Raw genomic sequence first — 26,717 nt, 5'->3', positions numbered from 1 at the left:
TTAATTATCAAATAGACCAGTAATGAAAACAGGAGACCATGGAGAAGCAAGCATTTTCACCTTGCAGATGGGAGTACAAAATGGTACAAACCTTATGAAGGGGAATTTAGAAACATAAAATTCCAGGTGACTTTACTGTTTAGACCCCAAGAACCCATTTCTAGGAGTCTATCTTAAAGATACACTTGCTTAAGTGAGAAATAACATATGCATACATGTACTAATTGTCTATCACAAATAGAGTAAAAACTGTTCCAGTTTGTCCAAGGCTGAGGGATTTACTGGAACTCAGGATTATCAGTGCTAGAACTGGAACAGTCTTGAGTTAGTCTTAGGCAAACCAATACTGTTGGTCATCCTACTAGCAAACTACCCTAAAATTTATCACCTTAAAATAATATATATATATATATATATTTATCTCACAGTTCCTGAGAGTCGAGAATGCAGGGAGAGCTTAGCTAGACTTCTCCTTTAAGACTCTCACAAGACTATGGCCAAGGTGTCAGATAGGGCTGAGATCTCATCTGAAGGTGTGACTAAAGGAAGATTTGCTTCCAAACTCACTTATGTGGTTGTTGGCAGGATTTTGTTCCTCAAAGGCTCTGGAATGAAAACTCTGGTTGCTTGCTAACTGTGAACGATACGGTGCCCTCAGTTCTTTGCCATGTAGACCTGTCTAACATAGCAACTTACTTCATCAAAGTCAATAAGAGAAAGAATTTGCTAACAAGACAGAAATCACAATTTTTTGTAACCTAGTAACAGACGTCACACCTTCAATATTGCATATTCTATTTGTTAGAAGCAAGTTACTCAAGGGGAAGGATTATACATACTAGGAGGTAGAGATCATCACCCAGGACTAGCTTAGAATCTGTCTGACCCTGGGCTTAGGTGTATCAAATACACTTTGTGTTCCATTTCAAATCCTCTGAACTCACAGCCATCCAGCATTTTCTTCTACCCAGAGTCAGTTCAGGTATGAGGGATGAATTCCACATTGGGCAGATGTGAAGGCTAACCTAATTAAAAAGCTCACTCTTCAAAGGAGCCAATAGCTCCTGTGACAACTCCCTAGACATTGATTTAATTGCCCCAAGATGCACCTTAAAAACCTAACCACATTAAGGGAAGCACAAAGCATCGCGTCCCTGGCAGATATTACGATTTATTTATGGCTCCTCCCAGGCCAGTTGCAATCTACCAATCAGGGGTCATTTTTATCATCAGCAATGCTGCCTAGAAATGGAGTTTGCATTCTACCTTCAGGAGGTTGCCACCACAGCTGCCTATCAGAGTATCAGAGCTCCACAGTTAACCATAGGTTAACCATAAGTTAAATAATCATGCACAAGGAAATGGTTTGCTTAACTTTTACTCACCCACCCTCATATGAAAGAATCTACAGATTCCTCTCCTCTTTAAAAAAGAGCTACTATGGCTACAGGGGTGTTCCAATGTCTTTGGAAAACCTGTAAGGAAAGATATGGGTGAAGGAAAGGAATTCCAAAACCTGCTTTATCTCTTCCCCTTGTTTTTCTTGTATTTCCTGCTTGAAGTACAAGGCCAATGTGTTTTGGTGGATTTTGTTTTTGTTTTTGTAAATAGGGAGGCTACTGTGTACCAAGTCAGCCAAGTCATAGGGCTTCATCTGAGAGCCTCAGTCTGTCTAAAGTGTTTGGGACTATTGAAGCAGAAAATATAAATGTCACCCACTTACTATTACGTCCTGCAGATAAGAGGGTGAGATGGTCTTGCCAGGAACCAGAAAGTCACCTCTTAACCCACATTAGACCCACCGTGGGTGGCAATCAGTAACAGTTTTCCCTAACCCAGCTAGCTCACTGCCTCCCAGGTAGCCTGCATGCTTAGGGCATAGGTCCCATGTAGGTGGGGACCTCTCACTTGTAACTATTCCTCCCTGAGGCTCCTGAGCTCATAGGCCCATTCAATTCTCTGCTCCCTTCTATAGTGCACCCTCTTTTCCTTACCAAGATTTTGACACTTGCCTCCATTCCATGTCCCTAGGATGGAGCTGGAGAGCATTTAGGGTCCATATGGATGAAGGGCAGGATGAAGGTCAGGTATCTATTTACACAGCAATCAAGCCATTTCCCTAGTGAGAGTGCACACCTCAGTAAAAATCATCTGCTCCATTTGCTAAAAGGGTCTCTGGCTCTTTTCTCCCCTCCTTTGAGTTACATTATAAAAAGATCCCCTTCTGGCCTCTTAGCTTGATGTGTAGCAGGCCCTAGGGAAGGGGAAGGCAAGGAACTCATTCTGTACATCAATACTTCCCATTTCACAGAAGCCTGCCTTGTTTGTTCCAAGAAACTGAATGTCCATGGAAAAAGGTTTCCCCTCTAAGTAGACCTCACCTTCTCTCAAGTATAGCAGGCAAACTCTCCATGTGAACTCGTGTTTCCATCTTTAGGGCTCTGCTCTGACCTCCTTATGGCTAAATCTCCCTTTGCAGCTTGTGGACTGGCACCAATCCAATGGAGAAAACTTGGTCCTTTTTTCCCCTCCATGAGCCCAATAAGCTTCTTTAATGATTCTAGTGATGCTTCGGTCAATGATTCTAGTGGTGCTTCAGAGAGCCAAGAGCAGGCTCTGGGGTGAAACAGACAGCTGGCATCTGTGAGCCAAGAAGGGCTGTGCAGCGGTTCTCTAATGGATTTGTTGAAGAGAGGATATAAAATATGGGGCAAAGTCCGAGAAGGCAGAGGGAGAGCTGGGAAAAGACAGCAGATGTTGTAAAAGATACTCTTTCAAGTTTCCTGTGCACTAGGAATCTGCAGATGTACGTTGGCAGGGCTACAGTCAGAGTGCAGCGGGAGGCTGGGTTTACACATCTGGAAATCGTTTGGTAGAGGGCAGAGTTCAAATGCTTTCTGCTTCAGCTGCCTCAGACAAACCTTGCCGTGCAGGCCGGGGCTGAGTGAGGGGCTGGCCGTTCACAAAGAAGTCCTTTGGCCCCACTCTGGTGGAAGCCCTACCTAAGCCGGTGGGTTTTCCTCTGTGTTCGTTCAGTCACATGGAAAAGTTGAAAGCATTATAAAAAGAGAGAACAGGACTGGGGAAGGAGGGAAGCAAAGAAGAGAATGCATCACAACTGAGAGAAGCCTGGCTGGAAATCAAGAAACAAAATGTACTTGGACCAAATCCAGTGCATGAGTTAACTTGAGAGCAAAGAACACTATTCAGGGGAGGGAGAAAAAAAAAAAAAAGCCTTTTCTGTGCATAGTAACACCCAGGGATCATGCTCACACCACATTTACTTTTCTCAGAAATCCCTGTACATTTTGCCTTCATTTATTTCAAGAATGCGGAGGGCTCTCTTGATCCCGAGGGAATTACTTACTTCCTTTTGAAGGATTTATGGGGTTCTGCTGAGAGAAAGAGCAGGTCTCCCAGGGCCAGGTCATCACCCCACTGACCTACAGCCTCCTGCTGTCAAATTGAGACATGGTCCTCCCTCCCAGAAGGGAGCCAGGTCAAGCCAGGGGCTTTGCTCCCCTCAGAGGAGAAGCACATCCTTGGGGTGAAATTGGGTCCTGGTTCAAAGTTCCTGCCGTGCTCAATTGTGCAGATGATATGGCTTGCAGCTGCTCACAGGCTTAGCATGGGGGCTCATGTACTCATGTTTGGCAAAGTGACCTTTTGAGGGGTGGTAATGAGTGAAAGGTGCGGGGCATACCTACGTTGGTTAATCTGATCCAGGACCTCAGAAGGATCAGAGTCCACCTAAAAAGATGAGCAACAAAATACAACAAAAAACATAGTAAATGCCAAATATGAGACAAAACAAGTTTAGACAGAGCTCCTCATAATCCTCACCCCCAAAGCCTGCTTATCTTTCCATATCCTCTAACTTGAGGTATGTGTCTGCTATCCCCACAGTTGTCCAAGCCAGAAATGACCAGGTCTCCCCCTCTTTCACCATACATATCCAACTTGGCCACCGGGCCCTGTTGATGATACACCCTTAGCATCTCTTGAATGTTTTGCCCCACCCCAATACCACTACCCTCCGTAGCTCTAGCATGACCACCACAGCTGCCTATCAGTTTGTCTCCCTGATGCCAATCTTGTCCATTCTCTGAGTTATCTTTCTAAAACCTAAATCTGAGCATGCCTCTACTCTAAGTGGTCCAATAGCTCTCCATGGCTTTCAGGATAAAACTCAGCCTCCTGAGCATGACATGCAAAATCTTCATGATCTGGCTTTTGTCCACCTTCCAAACCTCATCTTCAGGAATATGCTGGTAAATGTTTAACAAGCATACCTGCAGACATACCACTGCTTTATCTTATACGACTCACACTCCCCCTCAAGTGACAATGAACTTCTTTCAAATTCCTGGTCATTCCATAATTTCTCCCTCATCCGGGCCTTTGCACATCTTTCTCTCTCTGCCCCAAATGACCTTCTTCCTGGCTCCCCCACATCTAGCCATCCTTCAAGTTCAAGCTCATGCAAGCATAGTGAACACCAGTGGCTACCAATATGCTACCACTTAATTGTGTGCTGGTGGGACCTCCTGCACTTGGTGATTCTTGAGAACAGAGACCATGTTTTATCCTTGTGTCCACACTGCCTTACGCCCTTCCTGGCACATAGATTTTCAGTAACATCTGAATTAAAGAATAAAAACAGTGCTTTTTCTTTATTTATTTATTTGTTTATTTATTTATGTATTTATTTTGAGACAGGATCTCACTCTGTTGTCCAGGCTGGAGTGCAGTGGCATGATCATGTCACACTGCAACCTCGACCTCCTGGGCTCAAATGATCTTCCCATCTCAACCTCCCAAGTAGTTGAAACCACAGGCATGCATACCATGCTTGGCTGATTTTTTATTTTTTGTAGAGACAGGTTCTCCCTATGTTGCTCAAGCTGGTCTCAAACTCCTGGAGTCAAGAGATCCTCCCACCTCAGCCTCCCAAAGTGCTGGGATTATAGGCGTAAGCCACTGCACCTGCCTCCAGTGCTCATTTTTAATGTTATAGTTACACTGTTTTGTAAAAAGATTCAAGGTTGTAAGTGCTACAGGCCCTGCACCGAGACCAAAACCAAGCTCTGTGAAGGACAGGGTAGTCAAAGAGAACTTTATGGAGAAGAGTTGCCAGATATAGCAAATTACAATATAAGATGCCTAGTTAAATTTCAATTTTAGATAAGCAACAAATACTTTCTTAGTACGTGCCCCATGCAATGTTTAAGAAATACTTACAGTAAAAAAAAAAAAAAAAAAAAGTATTTGTTTATCTGAAATTCACATGTCACTCAGTGTTCTATACTTTATCTAGCAACCCTATCTTTGAGAAGGCTGCATTTGAGCAAGATCTTGAAAGATGAGTCAAATTTAGAGAGGACAGAGAGAAGGGAAACTTGTTCTTCTAACTGGGGACCAGTGGGAGGGGTGATAAGCAAAGTGAACAGTAAATGGAAACCTGCCAGGCATTTTCAGATTGGTTTAATTAGGGCATGAGGTTTATGCCCACAAAGGATGGGAGTCCAAAGAGAAGGAAGAGAAGATCGAAACTGACATTGAGGTGACCAGAGAGGGGAAGACTATCACCATTTGCCACATGTGTGTTCAGAGTTTGGAAGTCCTGAACTGGCCCACAGGCAATTAGAAGAAAGGACAGGAAAATGAGCAGATTTCTAATTGGGTTGGTGGGGAGGTGTGGTAGGGCTATAAAGAATCCTCCAAGATTTAAGATTCAGAAGGAAAAGCCAGATGGGAAGGGTCCAGCAGAGGAGAATGAGCTTCATTTAGACAAGCTGAATTTGATACGAAAAGTAGGAAAACCAAGGAGAAATGCACAGCTGAGCTGGAATATCAGAGGCTGGGCATGACAATCGCTGTGAAATGTCCACACATATGTGACTGTGATGGTCTGCAGGGTCTCTCTGTCACTTACATGATCCAAATCCATGAAGGAGGAAGATTATCCTCACAAATATCCCAGACCATGTAACAGAACACTGACACGCAGCAGATGTGTTCAACAACAACCCCCTAAACCAGAGCTTCTTACCAGTCCACCAGGCCACTGGGGAGATGTCTCATTCTTAGGCTTCCTGAAGGAATGCTTGATGCAGTTCATGATGAGACAGTCATAAGGTGGAACACAGCATTTTTTCAGTAATCACCTAAATACATTGTAAAGACTACCTTTAATATAGTTCAAATCTGAGCCTGAATGGAGCAAGATAGTTATCTACATGAGATTGGTGAAGGCAAAGTTTGTGGAAATGATAAACATGAAAGTTCTCTGAAAATTATGTTATACAAATCTCATATTATTCACCCAAACTGAATACAACTTGAAAATAATCACCCAGACATCAAAAATTGTATCTTTGTACTGCTAAACACCTGAATATTTTAAGACAATCAAAGTCAACTTTCCCTACACTTTCTAAGCCCTTCTTGCCTTTCCTTTTCCTAGTATTTATCACCATTTATTATACTATCTAGGCAATAACTTATTAATTATGCATTTCCCCTCACCACCTACAAGAACGCCTGAGCCTTGAAAGTAATCATCTATGGGGCTTTTCTTCATGGCTGTATCTCCCAATGCCCTAGACGGTGCTTATTTCCAATTGAATAAAATAACTTTAGTTTTTAAAGGATTGGCTGAGACTGCATATCTTGGTAACTAGGAAGCACTCTGAAAGACAAAAATGAAAGAAATCCCAGAATCACAACATCCATTGTCATACAACCAGGCATCAAACTGTCATGAAGGCTTATCAGGAGACACAGTCCATGTGAGCCATCTGATTATCCTCACATTTGGGGGCCAGTGCCTAAGTCATTACTGGTAAAGGAACTATGAGCATTTCAGTTGATCCATGAGAGTTCACGCCGCTCCCTTAGGATGGACCTTGCTAAGCTTACCTGTTTGATATTTCTCTTACACCTTAAGAGGCCTCAGAGCATCAACCCAACCCTGCTGGGGACTGACTTGATGAAAGCACTTTTCCCCATCCTCCTAAGACATCATATTTGTTTCAAATGTCAAAGAGCCACATTTGAATTCATATTCCAGAGCTCAGCATGTCTATCTGAGCCATTGGTTATTTTTGTACAGTCCATTCCCTTGTTTCTGTAGGAATCCTAACTACCTTGGAGTATTGACTGGACACCTCCTTCACATGGCGTTCTGCAGAGCAAGTAGAAAAGAAAGGATTCCTGCTCAGCTTCCCAGCATGAACAGACATCCCTAATGTAGACAAACACACAAAAAATACACTGCAGCTGAAGTTCAGATGAGTCTTGAAAGGCATCCAGCTGCTTTCTTAAACCCAGCTCATATGTGTCCTGGTTCAGTAATGGAAGAGACTGGCAAAGCTTGGAGAATCAGTGCTAAAGTCCAAAAGGCTGTCATGTCTGAGCATGCATGGCCTCCCTGGGAGGCAGGAGGCTGGAGGGAAAAAGACTGAGTAACAGGATGTTAGGGAAGATGCAGGGGTCCTAGCTAAGAAGGACCTTACTTAGTAGTTGACTTCTTCCTGGAGTCTGGTTTCAGGGAGACTGCTGCAAATTAACAGTGACAGAAAAGTCACAAGGCTCACAGGGGAAAAACTGGAGTATCTGAAGAAGTCACAGGTGGTGACACCTGAAGTCCCAGCAGGTCACTGCAACAGGAAATCCCATGCCCATCTTCTCACCATTCCTTCCATCTACCATTCTGCCTTCCTCTCATCTCCTGGGAGTCAATCACCTGGTCACCCATGAAAAGACTGGAAAAGAAGCTCTCCTGCATTCTCCTAACTCAAGCCCTCCTCATCCTCTGTACGTCTGTCCAGCTCCACAGAGCCTAACAACTCTTTCTCATTTTCATTTTTGTCATCTGTCAATTCATCACAGTATTCCTTTGGCCTCCTACTTACCACCAGATGTGAAGCTGATGGGTATGGGTTTATAGACACTATTACTACCAGACCCTCTTCCCTTCGTTGTCTGGAAGCCTGTCTCCATTTAAGCTATAATCCCTTTTGCCATTTTTGACCTAGTTCCCATTATTTTGTATTTTTTCCATATTAACTCAAATAAGCCACTTGTCAGCCTGTATATATTTCATTGGCTCCAGTTCTTCTCTTGCAACTAAAATGAATGCCTGTTGGAAAAAAAATATCTACAGGCCATTCCCAGACTCATCCACTTTCTTAGCTTAAAGGACTAGATGGGAAGCTCCTTTAAAACTTCTGGTGGCATTCCTTGACTAGACAAAGAGGTTCTATAACTCATGATCACCCTGTTCCCTGCAACCTCCCGATGGAAGACTGCAGTTATGCACAAGAAAAATATGAAAAAAGTATGGATAAAGCATTCCTCTATAACAGTTAAGTCTATCTATTCCTGGATGAAAAACTGAGAATAGGAGATTAACGTGTTTCACAGATAAGGTGAAGAAACAAGAAATTGAGCAAGAGAAGAAAAGCAGAGTAAGGAGTCAAGAGTTTAATGACAAAAGAACATTCATCTGAGGCATAATTAATCCTCCCTTCTTACCTTCAGCCCCAGAGAACTGGAAGTATAACTAAACAAAAGTTTAAGAGGCACCACTTTGGAAAATATTATTTCTTGAAACATGAATGGCATGACCACGGGTCTGAACAAAGACTCCTTTGGGGATAAATAACCCACAGACTGGTCCCTGCCCCTCTCAGGGCATATTTCAGAAGGAATCACATGCACTGTGTTTGTATCACAAACCCTTTGAAGCAAACCAAACTTTTAAATTCTCTCACTGTTGCTTTAATATGCTATATCTTGCTTATCCATCAGGTAGGAAAACATTAAAACTACTTAAAAGTGTTTACAGATGCTATTCCTAGCCTATTTTTCTCCAAAATCAACTAGTTTCACAGCTGATCAACTGAAACTGTAGAGGATGTGGCACTCTCAGGAATTACACCCTGAAACAGTAATTTCAGGGTAGTTTTATCATCCTCCCAAAGTGATCATTGCATTGCCCTGGCTGTTGGCAACCTGCGTTGTGACACTCTTTGACACAAGTGAGAAATAAAAAATATAGTCACAAGTCAGTTCATGACAGGGATATGTTCTGAGAAATGCATTGTTAGGCAATTTTGTTGTTGTGCAAACATTGTGGAATATACTTACACAAACCTAGAGGGTATAGCCTACTACACACCTAGGCTATATGGTACAGCCTATTGCTCCTAGACTGAAAACCTGCACAGCATGTTACTGTACTAAACAGTGTAAGGAAATAGTAACACAATGGTAAATATTTGTGATAGAAATTTTTCAACTCCTTTAGAATCTTATGTATAAGCATATGATACACCCATGTATAAGCATTTTGTCATTAATCAAAATGTCATTATGTGTTGTACAACTGCATATATGTTTTATAGGTGAAAGCCTGAGGTTATGTTAGTTAACTCTCCTGGTGTCAAGATATACACAGGTCCACCTGAATCCAGAGCCCACACTTTCAAATAGGTTGATAATAGAAATTTTTTTTTATTAGACACATTCAAAAGGAGAACAGAAACAACTATAGCTGACCCTTGAACAACATGGTTTGAACTGCATGGGCTCACTTATAAGTGGATTTTCTTTCAGCTCTGCCACTCCAGAGACAGCACGCCCAAACCCTTCCCCTTCCTCCTCCTCCTGAGCCCATTCAACAAGATGATGATGAGGATAAAGACCTCTATGATGGCCCACTTCCACTTAGTGAATGGTAAATATATTTTCTCTTCCTTATGATTTTCTTAACATTTTCTTTTCTTTAGCTTACTTTATTATAAGAATGTAGTATATAATACATATAGCATACAAAATATGTGTTAATCAATTGTTTATGCTATCAGTAAGGCTTCCAGTCAACAGTAGACTATTAGTAAATTTGGAAGGAATCAAAAGTTATACTAGGATTTTCAACTGTGGTTGGGCTCGACTCCTTTACCCTCTGTGTTATTCAAGGTCAACTGTATATCCATATTCATTCAGGGATAACTTTACAAAACCTATTCTACAAACATACACTCTACATATATTCACAATTTAACGAAAAAGGAGGATGGAGATCATGCTTCATGTACCATTGTATAAGCTTTGTATTTTCATGCAAACTACTTTGTGGAGGTCTTTTTACATCAATAAATACATTTCCACCACATCATATTTAATACTGGTTTCCATGGTTATCCCGATACCATAATGTATGTAAGCAATTATTGGACATCATGGGTCTTATACAGAGTACTGTGATAAATATTCTAATAGGTACATTCTTACACACTCTTTTATCTCTTTAGGATAAATTCCTAGAAACAAAATGCACATTTTTCACATATTGCCAAATTGCCTGGGGAAAGTTTATGAATGCTCCCTCGCTCAGCAATGTATTAAACCCTCCTTTTCTGCACACCATTATCAACATTGGACATAGGCATTTTATCATCTTTGCCAATTTGAATGGGGTAATAATAAGATCTCACCGATGCTTTATTTGACTTCCTTAATTATCACTGAGTGAAACATTTTTCCTATGTTCTTTGGGATTAGTATCACACCTTTTGTGAAATCCCTACTCATGTCAATAGCTTATTTTTCTTTCAGGGCTCATTGTATAGTAATTGCTTGCCAAAATAATGTGTTCAATATATTTCTTCAAATTATTTCATTTGCTTTTAATTTTTAATTATTTTAATTGCAGAGAACTTAAATTTTTGTCTTTCTTCTTTGGTTTCAATTGTTGATCTCTTTAAAGAGAATTTCTCTCTACTTCAAAGTTATAAAAGTACTCAACTAAATTTTCTTCTTGTTCTTCCAAACTATTTTTTACATTGAAATGTTTAAATTATGCAGCATTTTGTGATGTAAGATGTACTTTATTTATTAAGCCAAATGTCACAACAATATTTACTATACAATCTGTCAATCCATAACTCATTTAAAATTAGATCTGTATTTTATACCAAAACATTATATATAGTTCTGTTTATATCTTGAATTAGTGCTCCATTTCACAAACTTTTGTCCTGATTCCTATGCCACTATTATCTATTTTCATTATTATAGCTTTATAAGCCATATTAATGTCTCAGATGGCAGTTTTCTCTTCATTATTACCAACTGTTTATTCATTTAAATGCATTTAAAAATTATTCTGTTTCCAAAAAAATGTTTGTACGGTTAGAATTTTGTTACACTATTGGTATAATTTTGAAATAATTGATAGCCATATAATTTGAGTAAATTGTTCCTTCCAGGAAAAGCAAGGTGTGTCTATAGATTCGAGTTTTCTTTGACTTCTCTCAATAATGCATTTGCTTCTTCATATGTATTACAATGTCTGCTGTTATGTGAATGGAACCTCATCCCTGTTATATTTTACAACTGCTTATTGTGAAACTTAGACTTAAACAACTGGAATCCAACTAGTCTTCATTTTTACAAGGTTGATGCCCAGCGATACTACTTTGAAAAGTCCCCCATTTCCTGTGCAACAACACTTAGCATATAGAGGCACCACCTAGTCCTGACGAGTCTGTCTCCAGGATTCCTTTCTAAATAGTCCACTTTTCCCCATCTCCATTGCCACCACCCTGGTGGAGGCACCAGCAACTTTTGCCTGTCTTGTTAGTATTATAACTACCTAACTGGTCCTCTCAATTCCACACTTCCTGCTTTCACCGATTCTTTGGATTTCAGAAATGAACAAGTTATATCAATCCTCTGTTTAGCACTCTCCAGGTGCTTCCTGTAACAAATTAAAAGTCCAAACGTCTTTCTCTGGCCAGTGAGGCTGCACATGATGTGAGCGCCACATACCTTTCCAGCCGCATTTCCTGCCTGCTCTCCCCTTGCTCAGCGTGCTTCACCACCCTTTCCTTCTTTCAGTTGCCCATGTACACATTTCCTCCTTAGGGTATTTTTATACAAGCTATGCCCTCTACCTGGAAGCTCTTCTCCCTGATAGCTGCTCCTTCTGATCAAATTCGCCATGCTACCTGTTCAACAAGGTGCTCCCTGACCATTCAATCTAGAGGAAATCTCATTGTTTTATTTTCATAAAAATGTGTATTATACATTTTATTTATTTATTTGTGTCTTGTGTATCATCTCCCCTCAACCTGCCCCTCATCACCACCTTGAAGGCAAGGATTTAGAGGAGTCAGAATTTCTATCTTGAATACTGTTGAACTGCTGAGACTGGAAGAGTAACTAGCACACAGTAGGTGCTCAAGAAAAAATCTGTGGAACAAATGGATGAATGAACAAATCCAGATCTTCTGACTTGTGGTGGGCACTGTTTGATGGAAGAAGCACACATGTTACAACAGGTCGACCCATATTGCATCTCAGCCTCAGTCCTTATTTAACTTGAACCTATGGGAAAATACTCAAAGTCTTAGAATATTGCTTTCTTTAGTCATAAAATGATGTGATTAGTAACCGTCTAAAGGATTGGTTTGAGAATTGGCTTTATACTATAAAGCACTAGTATCATTCCTGGCACACAGTAGATACTCACGATATGTTAGTTTTTTACCCATTCCTGAGCTATTTTCACTCACCAGCTAGCATCTTTACCTATGTTGTCTTTTACAGCAGGGAGCTGTGAAATGTAATGCCCAGAAAGCATTATTATTAGATTAAATGAAACTTCCAAATTAAGTGGAAAACAGGAAGTACACTTAATTTGGGATAGGTCTCTGTTGCAATTTGTTTTCTGAAATTCAGAGAGAATAGACATTTCAGCAATTTATTCCCTACCCTATACTGGAACATAGAGTCCAAGACAAGGACAGTCAAACGAGTCAACAAATAACTGCCATTTTGCTACAAATCAACACAATTTGGGTCCGTAATCTTAATACCACATTAGGGGAAAACACTCATTGCTCAGATGTCACATAGAACATTGGAATTATAAAAGGGGGCATTAACCATAATCCCCAGAGGAGGATCCAAAATTCAATAAATCGATGATTATGGTTTCCTAGAGCAATTTCATTGAATTTCCATGAACCTCCAACATCAGGGGAGTACATAAATTATACAAGACTATAAAAGTCTGACACAGTAAAAGTGGTTCATTCTGAAAAAGGAAATGAATTCTTTGACCTTGACTATCAAAACACTGCCATGCCTTATTCTACACTTTCGTTTGGAGTTTACAATTGAGAAGCCCATTCATTTTGTTTTGATTCATTAACACTTTTGGGGTTTGAGCTTATGGACATAATTTTCCTAAATCTTAGGAAGGGTAGGCTGGTCACCAAAACGGCCAACAATCCTGTTTGTGGCACCCTCCAAATTGTCAGTAGCCTTAGTTAGGATCAGGGCTGGCTGTACTTGGAAAATGGTGGGCACAAAATTACTAGTCGCCTCTGATAATAAATAAGTTGTATGTGCATGTCTGCTTCTTTGCTTTTTAAACAGACATGTGGCATATATTTATCTAAGAAATACTAGAGAAGAACCAGCCAAGTGTAGAGACTGAGGGTGGGGTATCCAGAATAAACTATTTAGTTTGAATCCCTGTTCCACATCTCACTAGCTGTGTGCACTTAAGAAAGTTACTTTACCCTTCTGTGCCTCAGTATTCTTGTCTAAAAACTGGGAATGATAATCACACCTACATCATAATGTTGCAAAGAGAATACAATAAGTGAGGATTTGTAAGGAACTCAGGAAAGTTTATTGAAGCTCTTATGTAACTCAGAGATAACTCATGGGAGATTTTTCATGTTATTTTTTTCTGTGAACTTGTGTCCTAAGAAGGAAGGGAAGAGATAGCGATAAACGTCTTTCCCCACCCTTAGTAGGTGTGATGAACAGGGACTTTCTGTACCTTGTCTCACAAGGTAGAAGAGGTAAACCTGAGTCATCCACTCACTTCCATAAATAAACAAAAAACTGGCATAAGTGTATTAGTAAGGATTTTCTAGAGAAACAGAACCAACAAGAAAAGAGAAAGAGAGAAAGAAAAAAAAGAGAGAAAGAGAGCGGGAGATATCTCAAAGGAGATTTATCATGGGAATTGGCTCAGCAGATCGTGGAGGGTAGAAAATTCTACCACCTGCCATTTGCAAGGTAGAAAACCAAGAAAGTCACGAGTGTAATTCAGTCTAAGTCCAAAGGCTCAAAAACCAGGTGAGATCATGGTGTAACTCCCTGTCCAAGCCAAAGGCCTGAGGATTGCTGTTAAGTCCTGCAGTCCAAAAGCCCAAGAATTAGGAACTCTGATGTCTGAGGACAGGAGAAGATGGATGTCTCTGCTCGAGAAGAGAGAGTGAATTCATCCTTCCTCTACCTTTTTGTTCTATTTGGGCCTCCAATGAATTGGATGATGTCCACCCACATTGATGAGGACAGATCCTCTTTACTAGAATTCCAGTGCTAATCTCTTCCAGAAACACCCTCACAGACACCCAGAAATAATGTTTTTACCAGCTCTCTGGGCAGTCAAGTGGACACATAAAATTAATCATCACAATAAGTGAAATGAATTTTAAAAATCCAGTGCTATTTGCCTTTAGAATCAAAGGAAGATGCACAAATTGAATCATGGTTTTCTGGTTTCCAGCCCTCCCTGTGACTTTCTGCAGGTGTCATTACAAATCATGACCTGTTCTCAGGACACAGCTCCTGATGGTAAGTTTTCATTGCTTGGCAAAATGCAGAATATCCAAATCTTCACCTTAGAGGGCCCCCATGGAGTCAGAAGAAGGAAAATAAGATAACACCATTCTAATGCTCTCAAGATTATAAAGCATGAAAAAGAACCCTCCAAGCATCTTCCAAGTATCAACTAGATAATGCCCTACACCTTACCACTCATTGCCTTGTCATATCTTACCCTTGCCCACGAGTACTAGTTGGTATTTTTGAAAACTGAAAATAACTTTCAGCACAGTCCACAAAAGTCCATTGTTTCCATCTGCTGAGAGGAAATTTAAATGAATCTTCCGAATGAATTTCTTTACCACTAGATGAGGATGATTTTAAAACTAAGGTTTATGAAGGGGAAGAGAAAATTAACTTTGTGAATCTAACCCATGCCCATTAAAGAAGATTTGGGGTCAGTCTGGATGAACTGTGTGTCTCCCAGCACACAGGGTAGACTCTTCAAACTAGAGCATAATCCCAGAAAGTGAGAATAAGGACGCCATCAGCCCGTTTATCACAACCATAATAATAAATAGCCATAATGACAATGGCAGGAAAGTGAAGACAAACTAAAATGTTACAAGACATAGAGGCAGTAGGAAAACTGCATACTGATCATTTTTCTTCAGGACACACCATTGAGAAAAATTAAATCTTTAACCTCTGATGGCTTCCTGTGGCTAAGCCACAGAAATCTAATTGAGAGAGTAAGGTCCACAGAAATCTGCTGTCAGCTCTGGCTGTAGAATCATAATACTATAAGCCTTTGACTCAATTACTATAAGAAACAAAGAATTGTTGCCACAGCATCATTATATAGACTGTACACCCTAAATGTGATTTTCTAATCCTTGGTTACTAGTCTTTCCCACATTATCTCCAGCAAGCTGGTGAAGTAGGAGCCTCAGGGGACATGGCTCTGTTTGGTTCTTGGGAGTTTTCCAAATGCACTTTGTACTTCTATTGGAGAAAAGACCAAACTGTGTACCTGTTTAAGAGACAGAAGGGCAGCTACTTCCAGAATGGCACTGTAATATCACTGATAATTAGAAGACAGCCTTTTGTCCTTGGGTTTAGTAAAGATGTTGGATCCACAATGGCTTCTCCCAACTATATGCTTGCTGCTCATTATATTTATGCATGGCACATTCTGAGACAGTACAAGTATATCTTTCCATTTGTTCAAAAACACCTGAGCTCCAATAGCATCTGCACAGTAGAAACCCCAACTAAGGGATGGGGTCTCAGAGTAGTTTGAAGCCTTTCCTTCTCTGACTAGTGGCAGGTGAAAACAACTGGACAAAGCTAGCAGGCTTTCAGAGGATGAAGAAGAGTTGTCTCAAATCTCTCTCCCCATTCTCCATTAAAGTAACTTTGTTTGGTTTTGTGTTAAACTTCCCCCTCTTCTTTATCAGGAAAATCCTCATGTCAGCATCACCTTCTCTGGTTGTCTTCCCTAACACTCCCAGAACAGAAAGAAGTACACTTCCTTTCTCCTGCTCAAACCACCTCCTTAGTACAGAGCTTTTCTCACACTTCTTACTTCAAATTACAATGATCTCTCCGCAACTTGGCCTCCCTCATTTTGTGTTTGAAACCCTGGTAAAAAGCCCAGTGTCTGATGCTCAGAAAATTTCCTCTGAATAAATGAATAGGTGGAAGAACCAAGATTGCAACTACATAGTCACATAGGCTCAGGGATGTGGGATATTGATACCAGCTAGGAGTAGAATTCTCTCACGAGGTCTGCAGTTTAGGCTGCAATTGCAAATAGAGAACTCCCAAAGGAGCATGATATTTTTTGATTGACCAAAAGTGTGCAGTATTGGTTGTATTTGCTTAATCTTCTGCAGCACGCAGTTTACATAGCTTGTGGGAGTAAAATTTAACAGTTGATATATTTTAAAAATCTATGTGCTGATGTTGCTCAGCCTCAATAAAATGATGATAATGATGATAATTAAAACAACCAGTAGGGGACAATACAAGTTAATAAAGAGTAATAGTAACAGTAGATTTTGCTTTTGGTGATGTTCTTGCTCTGGGGTTGGGCAGTTGGTCCCTGGATGTTCATTATATTATTAAAAATATTGAACCACATATTGCTGGAAACAAAGATTATGATGAATAGCAATAAAATTCTGTGCACCTAGGGGTAAAAAAATAGAGAAAATCTTCCTGCAATGTATAATCCTCAATCTATTATCATATTTACGTTTATAGCACTTCAACTTAAATAGCACTGTTTTTTATTCCACTTAATGACTTAGATTTTTGTCTAAAACTCAAAATCCTTTGTTAATGTTGAAAGTGGTAGATATATAGAACTGAATACACCTAAGTGGGCTTAATATGCAATATAAGGCTTCGTATAAGCAGATGTTCTATTTTCGGGGACATTATGGACTCAGGAGCTATTGGAACCTACATAGTAAACTATGCTAAAACAACAAGGACTACACAATTCTACTATATTCAGACACAAGGTTAAAAGAAAGACTTGTGAAAACCAATTCAATCCTCATTTTCCCTCATTTATGAGCAATGCTCTTAGTTGTCATAAAAACAAATCCTAAAGTTCAATTCAGAGACAGAATTGAATTAACCAATGTTCCAACAACAATAAAAAGAATACTAACCCAGTGATGACTTACACTTGCATAAGACTGTACTGTTTTCATGACATTAGAGCCTGTGTTTGTCACCAACGCAAGAATTCACTCAGCATGCAGCCAGCCCTGCAGAGTACCTCCCTGAGCTAGAGAAATAATCATTAGTGACAGTGATTGCGTTGACAAGGCCTCTACAGTGTGCCACATCATTCACTTGAGAGTCTATGAAATCTGACCAGAAGCACTTCTTTTTACAGCCTAGTTAGTACTTACCTACAGAGAAAAACACAATTAACAGTAATGAGATGAGAATTTAAGTAGAGGGAGCATTTTACCCTGTGAGGCTAAATCATGGTGCCTAAGAAGAGTCAATTAGCTTCATGATGAGAATTAACCCTGAACACAAGATGACTTTTAATAGTAAAGAAAATGCCATTTTGCTGTTATTCAACAGACCTCTAGGTCACAATGTAAACCTAGGCTCTAAAAGATTCCCATTTCTGTTGGCTTCAGAACAATTGTTCTAAATTTGAGTCTCTCATGGATTGCAACCTGTCATGTGTGGAGTTTAGAGAGAACGCCATGAAGTCTCAAAGTATGAGTTAAGGAAAGGGCTTTAGTGCAGAAAATGGAGACTTGCACAGCTAGGCTCCACAACAGCAGAGGAGGCTGGGGTCACCCACTGTCCCCATGGAGTTGTGGGCCAAGGCACTCTGCTGGACAAGCAGCATGGCTTACATTCCACTAAAGGAACCCACGCCCCTGTCTCTATACCTTTGTTAAGGGTATACATGAGAAAGTGGCCTTCTTGCAGGGAGTACAGAGAGACTCCTGCATGCTAGGTGGGCTGGGTATAGATGCCAGATGAGAGAAGCTGGGCTTGGGCACAGCACCTCCCGCTAGTAGAGGGTAAGCCCTCAGTACAGTGAATCTTTGTCAAGGCAACCCAAAGTGGGCACCTGAGCTCATTTGCAGATACCTGTTCCTTGCATCACAATTTGACACATGAAAGTTTGGGAAGGACAGGGTGTATTAGTCCATTTTCACAGTGGGTAATTTATAAAGAAAAGAGGTTTAATTAGCTCACAATTCTGCATGGCTGGGGAGGCCTCAGAAAACTTACAATCATGGCAGAAGGGGAAGCAGGCATGTCTCACATGGTAGCAGGAGAGAGAGGAGAAAGCAAAGGGGGAAGATCCCCTTATAAAACCATCAGATCTTGTGAGAACTCACTATCATGAGAATGGCATGGGGTAAACCACCCCCATGATCTAATCACCTCCCTCCCTTGACACGTGGGGATGAAAAGTCCTCCCTCCCTGCATGGAGATTACAATTGCCGATGAGATTTGGGTGGGGACACAGAACCAAACTGTATCACTGGGAAATAAAATCATGCTCACCTGAATTCTTTGCTTCCCTGCGTCTTAACTTGGCCTTATTAGAATGATTCTGTTATAGCTAACATCAAACAAAACTTTTCTATGTCTTCCTGTGTAGAAAGAGAGCAACTCTTGACTACTTTCTTTCTTTTCTTAGAACTATTTCTCTACAAAGCAATTATAAATCCCTTCCTTACTTTTACTTTGTAATCAATTACACCAGGACCAATGCTAGAAGACAAAGACAAAAACTGTGATGTAGATCACATTTTGTCGTCAGAGCTGTTTGGCTTCCTACTTCTGTCTCCCTGACCAGGTTCCAAGCCTTTCGGGTTGCCTGCCTGGATCTCAGCTTCCAGGTGCTAAGCTCCTGACCTGACCTTCTTTGGCCAACAAAACTTACCTGCATAGGGCCGTCTCTCTAATAGTAAGTGGTGATTTGATACAGAGACAAATTAGTAGGATTAAACTATTTTGCTGTCTAGTGTGCAGTGAAATGAGTGATTTAAGGAGCAATGAAAATTCTGAGTACTCAGAGATGAAATGTTTTGTCAGAGAAAGCTCTGTGCTTCTTACTTTTTGTCTTATGACCCCCTTCACACTTGGATTCAGTTTGGCTTGCTTCCAGATATGAGGCTGGATTGTAACAGCTGTCTGAGCCCTCATAACATACTTGAAGTCCTTTGGTTAAGCTTGTATCAGCATTTTATCCTGATCTTTATCTTTTGGTTCCTCAGTATGACATTTTACCATTATTATACAGTACGTGTTATTGTTGCAGACCACTTTATTTCCTTTATGGAACGAGGTTTTGTGTAAATAAATCAGTAATACATGTGCACCTTAGGGGTCGCTCCCTAAGAGTTGGCTTTTATGTGAGTCTCAAAATCGAAGCCACAATCTCAAGCTCTTAGAGATAAGCTATTAAATACCTAGTTGGCTATTTATAATGTCAACATGGTATTCTGGACTTGGAGCCCAAAAATCTCAATTTGATTCCTGACTCTGCATTTGGTGATTTTCCCTAAATGTTTTTTTCCCCTCCTCTGTTGTTTCTTGATACTGGGAAGGGTGGAAACTCATGAAAAGAAATGCAAAGGGCATATTTCACAGGAGATTACCAAAGATTGCAATAATCTTGGCATCCTTTGCTATTATGAAAAAAACTGCTTTAAGAAAAAAAAGATATACCATATTGAAACGATTTATTAACTGATTAAATACCAAGATAATGTATGACTCTTCCATCTCATAACAAATCAACTGCTAGTCAACCTTACAAATCTCTTTTATGAGACCTTTTAATATTCTTTAAACTAAGTCTCCTAAGGTTTCTAAAATAGACTGCTTGACCTTGAGCCCAAATCAACAAACTTCTCCCATGTATCCCCCAGGCCCTCAGGGGTGAGGGCCTGACAGCTGGATGTGGGCATGACACAGGAAGTACAGTGTGTACTGCCCAACACACGCCCAAGAATGTTTGCAGCTTGGGAGGATCAAGCAGGTACCTGTCTGTGTTTCCTGTGGTCTCTGGGAGCTGGGAGCTAGACCAAATCACACTATGTTTCAACTGTAGCAAACCATTAGCAAAACAGACAAGTGGTAACAGCCCAATTGGAACAACAGGCAGGTGGCACTTCTGTGACACCAATGACTGAAAACACAATTACTAGGCTAGACTATGAACAGCACACCTTTTAAGACCCCCTTAGCCCAGGAGTTCAAGTTCAGCCTGGACCTCATAGCAAGACCCGGTCTCTACAAAAAATTTAAAAATTAGTCAAGCGTGATGGTGTGTGCCTGTAGTCCCAGCTATGTGGGAGGCTGAGGTGGGAGGATCACTTGAGTCCAGGAGGTTGGGGCTGCGGTGAGCTGTGATTGCTTCACAACACTCCAGCCTCAGCAACAGAACAAGACCCTGTCTCCAAAAAAAAAAAGAGTCACCCTCAGAATACGTATGAATGAATAAGTGAACAAAGAAACAAATAAATAAATGGCATTCCTGGCCATGTTTCAGAACCATTAGAGGACATAATCAGAAACTTCAACATAAGCCCCAGGTCGTCTGCTTCTGTCAAAACACTTCTGAGTTGCTCTTACTTCTATATATGTTAATCAGCCTCCAGCTGATTCAAGATTTATCATCAAAGAATCAGATTCTTTTCATTTTTATCAAATTAGGAATTAAATTCCTTTGTGACGCATCTCTCTGAGACATATAATGATTTTTTTTTCTTTTCAGATATTGTGTCACCTTCAATTCTGATAACCATAGAACACAGGGGATCTTTTATCATTTTATAAAAAATCATAAAGGTCCTGAATCTTTTAAGTATAATCTTTTAAGTAATGAATTGTTTCAAATAAATCACTTAAATCCCTGATGTATTATAGGACTTGACATCAAAGCTAAGTATTCAAAATATGCCAGCACAGTATTAGAAATGTCGCATGTATCAGAAATAGCCCACCTGCTCTAACATAAGCTAGGGTGGATGCCAAAGCCCACTCCCCCACCACACACACCACTGCCCCCGTACACGATCTTTCCCTCATATAACTTCCCAGGTGGACACAGAAGCATCTCTGCAAAATGTGGCTAAGAACTGCTACTACCCTAAATACAATTCAATTAGAAACTCTAACAAGAAATATAGAGTTCATCAGATACTTCCAAACAATATAAAGTTGTCGGTTTTATATTGCTGTAGGCTCAGATCCTGCCAACATGTTGAGTGTCTAGTATATACCAGGCACTCTCCTTGGAGTCACATATACCCATTAACATATATTTTTCCAGATAGGGATGAGCTGATTTCTATATAATGCATTGCATTTCCAGCTGGGTCAATGCCTCTGTAGTGTGAATTATGTGGGAGCTATCACAGCTACAACTTTCATGAGCAACTTGTATTGTCTTCCCCAGGTATAGAAAAACCCAGCAGTTTTCCCAGGCTTCCTGCTTTGTGGATGATGGAATATGTTATAGTATACTGAGATAGAATTGATAAAAATTACATAAGTAGAATATATATATACACACACACATACACACACACACATATATATATATGTCTTTCCACTTTCTTTCAAGGCTATCCACATTATTTTATCTAAATACAAATTGCAAAACAACATAGGCCTTTTTCCTTTCATTTTCTTGCATTTTTTTTCTCCCTAGAATAATTTCTGAGCTTAACTCCTGATTCTGTCATATAGTGTGGCTTTGTGATAACTGACAAGTTATTTAACTTCCTGGAGCCTCGCCTTAAGAATGGAGTTATCAACATCATCTGATTCAGAGAGTTGCTCTGGGGCTGAAATAAGGGAGAATCAACGTAAAATTCGGGGCATTAATGCTTCTTTGTGTTAGATCACTTTCTACTTCTGGCCTCTCTTCAAGTGTAAGATTATCTGGACCATTATATCAACACCCTATCTTTGATGTACAAACATGTGAATTATCAACTTTTCATCTCTCTGTCAGTAAATGGATACAGAATGCACAAACATGAAAATGTCCACTTTAAATAACAATGGTACCAGCAGCAAGGAGTCACATAATAGACAACATGTTTTAAAGTAAAGAATTCTCGGCCGGGCGTGGTGGCTCAAGCCTGTAATCCCAGCACTTTGGGAGGCCGAGACGGGCGGATCACGAGGTCAGGAGATCAAGACCATCCTGGCTAAAACGGTGAAACCCCGTCTCTACTAAAAAAAAAAAATACAAAAAAAAAAAAAAATAGCCGGGCGTGGTGGCGGGCGCCTGTAGTCCCAGCTACTCGGGAGGCTGAGGCGGGAGAATGGCGTAAACCCGGGAGGCGGAGCTTGCAGTGAGCTGAGATCCGGCCACTGCACTCCAGCCTGGGTGACACGCTATCCTTTTTCAAAGAAAAAAAAAAAAAAAAAAAAAAGAATTCTCTTCCACCGAGTATTAATTTACCAGCTTTCTACACGCCAAGTTCCCAAAGCAGTCAAGAACATCTGAGACCTGCAGGCTTCATGTTTCCCCTAATGGGATACTAATTGTTTTCACATAAATGCCCCCACTGTGCAAGCTCTCTATGTAGAATCAAAGTGGGTTGAGGAATGGTAAACGTAGACCATCTTTCTGATGTCTACAATATCATGCTTCAGAAGATTCTAGAAAAGGTCTAGTTGGGATTAAATATATTTATATTCAAAAGCTTTAGTATTTAACTTACAAGAATATTAATTGTGAGTCATTTTTCTAAAAACAAAGTATCACCACTTCCCATAATATTTACTTCTTCCAAAAACAATTATGTTCTAAACACACACACACACACACACACACTCTCACTCACTCTCTCTCTCTCTCTTTGATAAAAAGTATTTTCTGTGTGAAAGACTCTAATTTTGCATTTTCCTTATTTGCAACCCTTTTTTAGGATTTTAAAATGAGGTGTTTTAATAGCGCCACCTGGTGGTAATGATCCATTTCAAGTACCCAACATAACTTCTTTCCTCACCTTTTCTCCTCTGTGATTTGTGAGCTCTTTCTTTCATTTGTATTCATGAATCATTCCTTTGCATTAGTGTTGCTGAAGAAAGTAATGATTTTATCAAAACAAAGTAGGCTATTACAAAAAAAACTAACAAAAGTGTTAATGTGAGCAGAACAGTAGAACCTGCACACTTAAGGGTGCGCCACTCGTCAGGGAAAAGAAATGTAACTAAAAATCAACCAAAGGCTGTGAAGAAACAAAAAGGGCAGAAGCAGTAACTCCGAAATGGGCTTTAGAGAGAAAACTCACCTGATGTAGGGCATGTTGGCCAACATTTTCCTTTTATATCTGCCACATTTTCTGCCTTGTGGCCAGTCTGAAAACTAAGCAGCCCAGAACAGCAGGCAAATGCTTCTCAGTCACAAACAATGGAATATTGAAGCCATTGATATTCGTCTCACAGCAGCAGGAACCATAGCAGGTGCTAAAGGAACTGGTTGTTTATGAAGAAATAATCAAATATTCCTTCCTTCCTTTCCTTCCTTCCTCCTCATTTCTGCCACTCCTCACACAACTCCAGCATCCCTCTCCCCAGGCATCAGAGTACTACTTGGGGAAAATAATAATAATGTATGATTTTTTTCCCCTAAATCACTTCAACTCCAAGGACCCATTAGCAACTTATGCCCCTTTACAGAGCTGGCCAGTTGATCATCAAGAAAGGCAACTTTAGAGATGATGCAATCAGGGGGGAAAAAAAAAGACAAGAGAACAGGTAACTGCAGATATCTTTTTAATTTTTTTTTTTTTTTGCATGTACCTTTTTGAGAATTAGGTCATTAAATTCATTGAAAATTCCATCCTTTATCCAGCCTTTGAAAGTTCTTGTCTCGTTCAACTTTGAAACAGACCATAAGGTGGATTCACATGGTGAAAAATGGGAGGGACAGAATGAAGACTTGACAATAATGAAGAGAGTATGTCCATCCGGAAGCTAACCAAGGGCACCCACGCTGCTAAAAGCACTTCCTTCAGCAGGGGCTCAAGAAGCTTAATTTAAAGGTCAGAATCAGATACACAGACACACATGTACGCACACACGTGTACACACGTGAATCTACACAATCACCAGAGCAATCGTCAGCCCATTTGCATCAGCATAAGGTTTCACCGAAACTCCCTGCACTGACCTTTTATGGAAGATGTTTGCTTTCTCGGGCCTGAGACCTGGGACCAGTTCCCAGAGACAAGGGGACAGAGGAAAGGACCTGAAAGTCAAGTTTTATGGAGGATGAACTGAAGAGAAAAAAAATCTTTGTTTATGGGTGATTTTCGTTAACATGAACAATAGCTTTGCATTGACAGATGATAAGTGAGGGGAAAAGAAGGGTGGCGTGGCGGGGGGAATTATATACCCGCCTGCGAGGAAGACGACATGGCTAGAGCAGCCAAAGGAAGCTCTGAATAGGCTCTGGAAATAACAACCCAACACACTATTCCATGACTGTAAGGCGCTGGAGGCCTTCCAAAGTCAGACATGCATTCTCACTGACCTTTTTAGATCTGATTGACTCCCAACCAGACTATGAAGACTGTGACCGAGGAGTGAATTCCTGTTCCTTCCTGGTGACCTCGCATTACTTTCCAGTAAGTTCTCCCATGGTACAATTGTTCTTTTATCTGCACAGGAAGGGAATGTGTGATTCCTTTTGGAAACTGGAGCACTGTGGGAGCCAGGCCCACTCTCCTGGCTGCTGGAGATCTGAGCACATGCAGGCCTGGAAAGAAGCCAAGTCATGGGGACTGTGATGCAACAGCTCACCTTACCACCAGGCTAGGTGGTAGCTTTGCCTTTCTAAGACTCAATAGCCTTTTAGTGACCATCAAACAGAAATTGTCATGACTTCAACAGTATAAAACTGGGGTCAGGAAACCACAGCTTGTGGGCCAAGTCAGACCTATACTTATGTTTGTAAATAAACCTTTATTAGAACACAGCCACACTCATTTATTTAAGTATCCTTTACCACTGCTTTCACACAACAACGGCAGAGCTGAGCAACTGCAACAGAGACCACGGGCCTGCAAAGTCAAAATAATTTACTATCTTGCCCTTTACAGGAAAAAGTTGCTGACCTCTGGTTTAAAAGCAGGATCATTAAGAGAAGGCTATGTGATATGCGAGAAGGGGCCTCCAAAGGCTCCGGTTCTAATGCTGCTCTCTGTTAGAAACGATCTAGGTCTGTAGCACTGAGTGCACTTGAATGTCTCTTCTAGCTGCAAAAGATACAAAAATTCTGTGGTTTAAGCGATTGGAAATGCATAGGGTTTCAGATATCAATTTTACTGTCCAATACTCTCCATTCCCAAAAGAAATGTCATTTTTCTATTTGTAATCCAAAAATTGTGGTATACAAAATAATGACACTGGAATCCATACTTTGTGCTTACACAGAAAGAAACACACACGTGCAGGCACAGACACACGCACACACACTCACACACATGCAAACATACACACACCCATGGGAGCAAGCCTTCCAGCCCACTGCTCTGAGCATAGGGTTTCATGCTCAAGATCCTTGCACTGACCTACAGGAAAGACATGTGTCTTCTAGGGCCTCACCACTTGATTGAAGAAAGCTGCTGTGTCTAGGGCCTCAACATCTGCAAAGCTGTAATCAAAACATTACTATTCAGTTACCATCTAAGACACAGCTGTAGAATTATGGAGAAATGTTTTAACAAAACTAAGCAATTGTCTGAGTCTGTCTTTTGACTGAAGAAAGAATGCCTAATTCACAACACTTCATACTTTATAGCACATTTACATACAATATAATGGATGCCACCCTATTTACTTGTTTTCTATACCATCTTTATTTAGTGTTTATTTTATGAGTCTTGCAAATAGTTTCCAAACATCTCTAAATCTAAGAAAAAGTTAACTGAGTAAAGTTAAATTTTTTTTCCTTTCTTTTTTTTTTGAGATGGAGAGTCACTCTGTTGCCCAGGCTGGAGTGCAATGGTGCAATCTCGGCTCACTGAAAGCTCTGCCTCCCAGGTTCACGCCATTCTCCTGCCTCAGCCTCCTGAGTAGCTGGGACTACAGGTGCCCGCCACCATGCCCAGCTTTTTTTTTTTTTTTTTTTTTTTTTGTATTTTTAGTAGGGACGGAGTTTCCCCGTGTTAGCCAGGACGGTCTCCATCTCCTGACTTCATGATCCGCCTGCCTCAGCCTCCCAAAGTGCTGGGATTTCAGGCGTGAGCCACCATGCCGGGCTGAGTAAAACTGATTTTAAATAAGCTGTCTTAGTCTAGGTTCTCCCCAAAAGCTGAGCCTGAGGCAAGGGAGTTTATTTGGGGAAATGATTCCAAAGAGCAGGAGGAAAGAACAAGGCAGATTGAAACAGGGGGAGGGAAAACCAATGCGGAGGTCTTTCACTGAGCTGACCACTGGTACGGGCAAGTGAGGCGTGCCCCTCTTGGGATGCTTTGGGTTGCCTTGCAGAATGAGTCCCGGGTATGTCTTTCTAAGGGATGCCGAGGGAAGTACCATCTTCGGCTTCCAT

General features: G+C 40.7%; 1 long non-coding RNA gene across 2 annotated transcripts in view; it reads right to left on the bottom strand.

Annotated features, from left to right (window-relative positions):
* The window catches only part of LOC110743470, a 543,894-nt gene that overhangs the window by 494,020 nt on the left and 23,157 nt on the right, over positions 1-26,717 (bottom strand). The window lies entirely within an intron of this gene.

Source organism: Papio anubis, chromosome 5 (genome assembly GCF_008728515.1).
Source record: "Papio anubis isolate 15944 chromosome 5, Panubis1.0, whole genome shotgun sequence".
Taxonomy (NCBI): Eukaryota; Metazoa; Chordata; class Mammalia; order Primates; family Cercopithecidae; genus Papio; species Papio anubis.
Note: the sequence above shows the minus strand (reverse complement) of the source record. Positions and strands in the feature narration are given on the sequence as shown.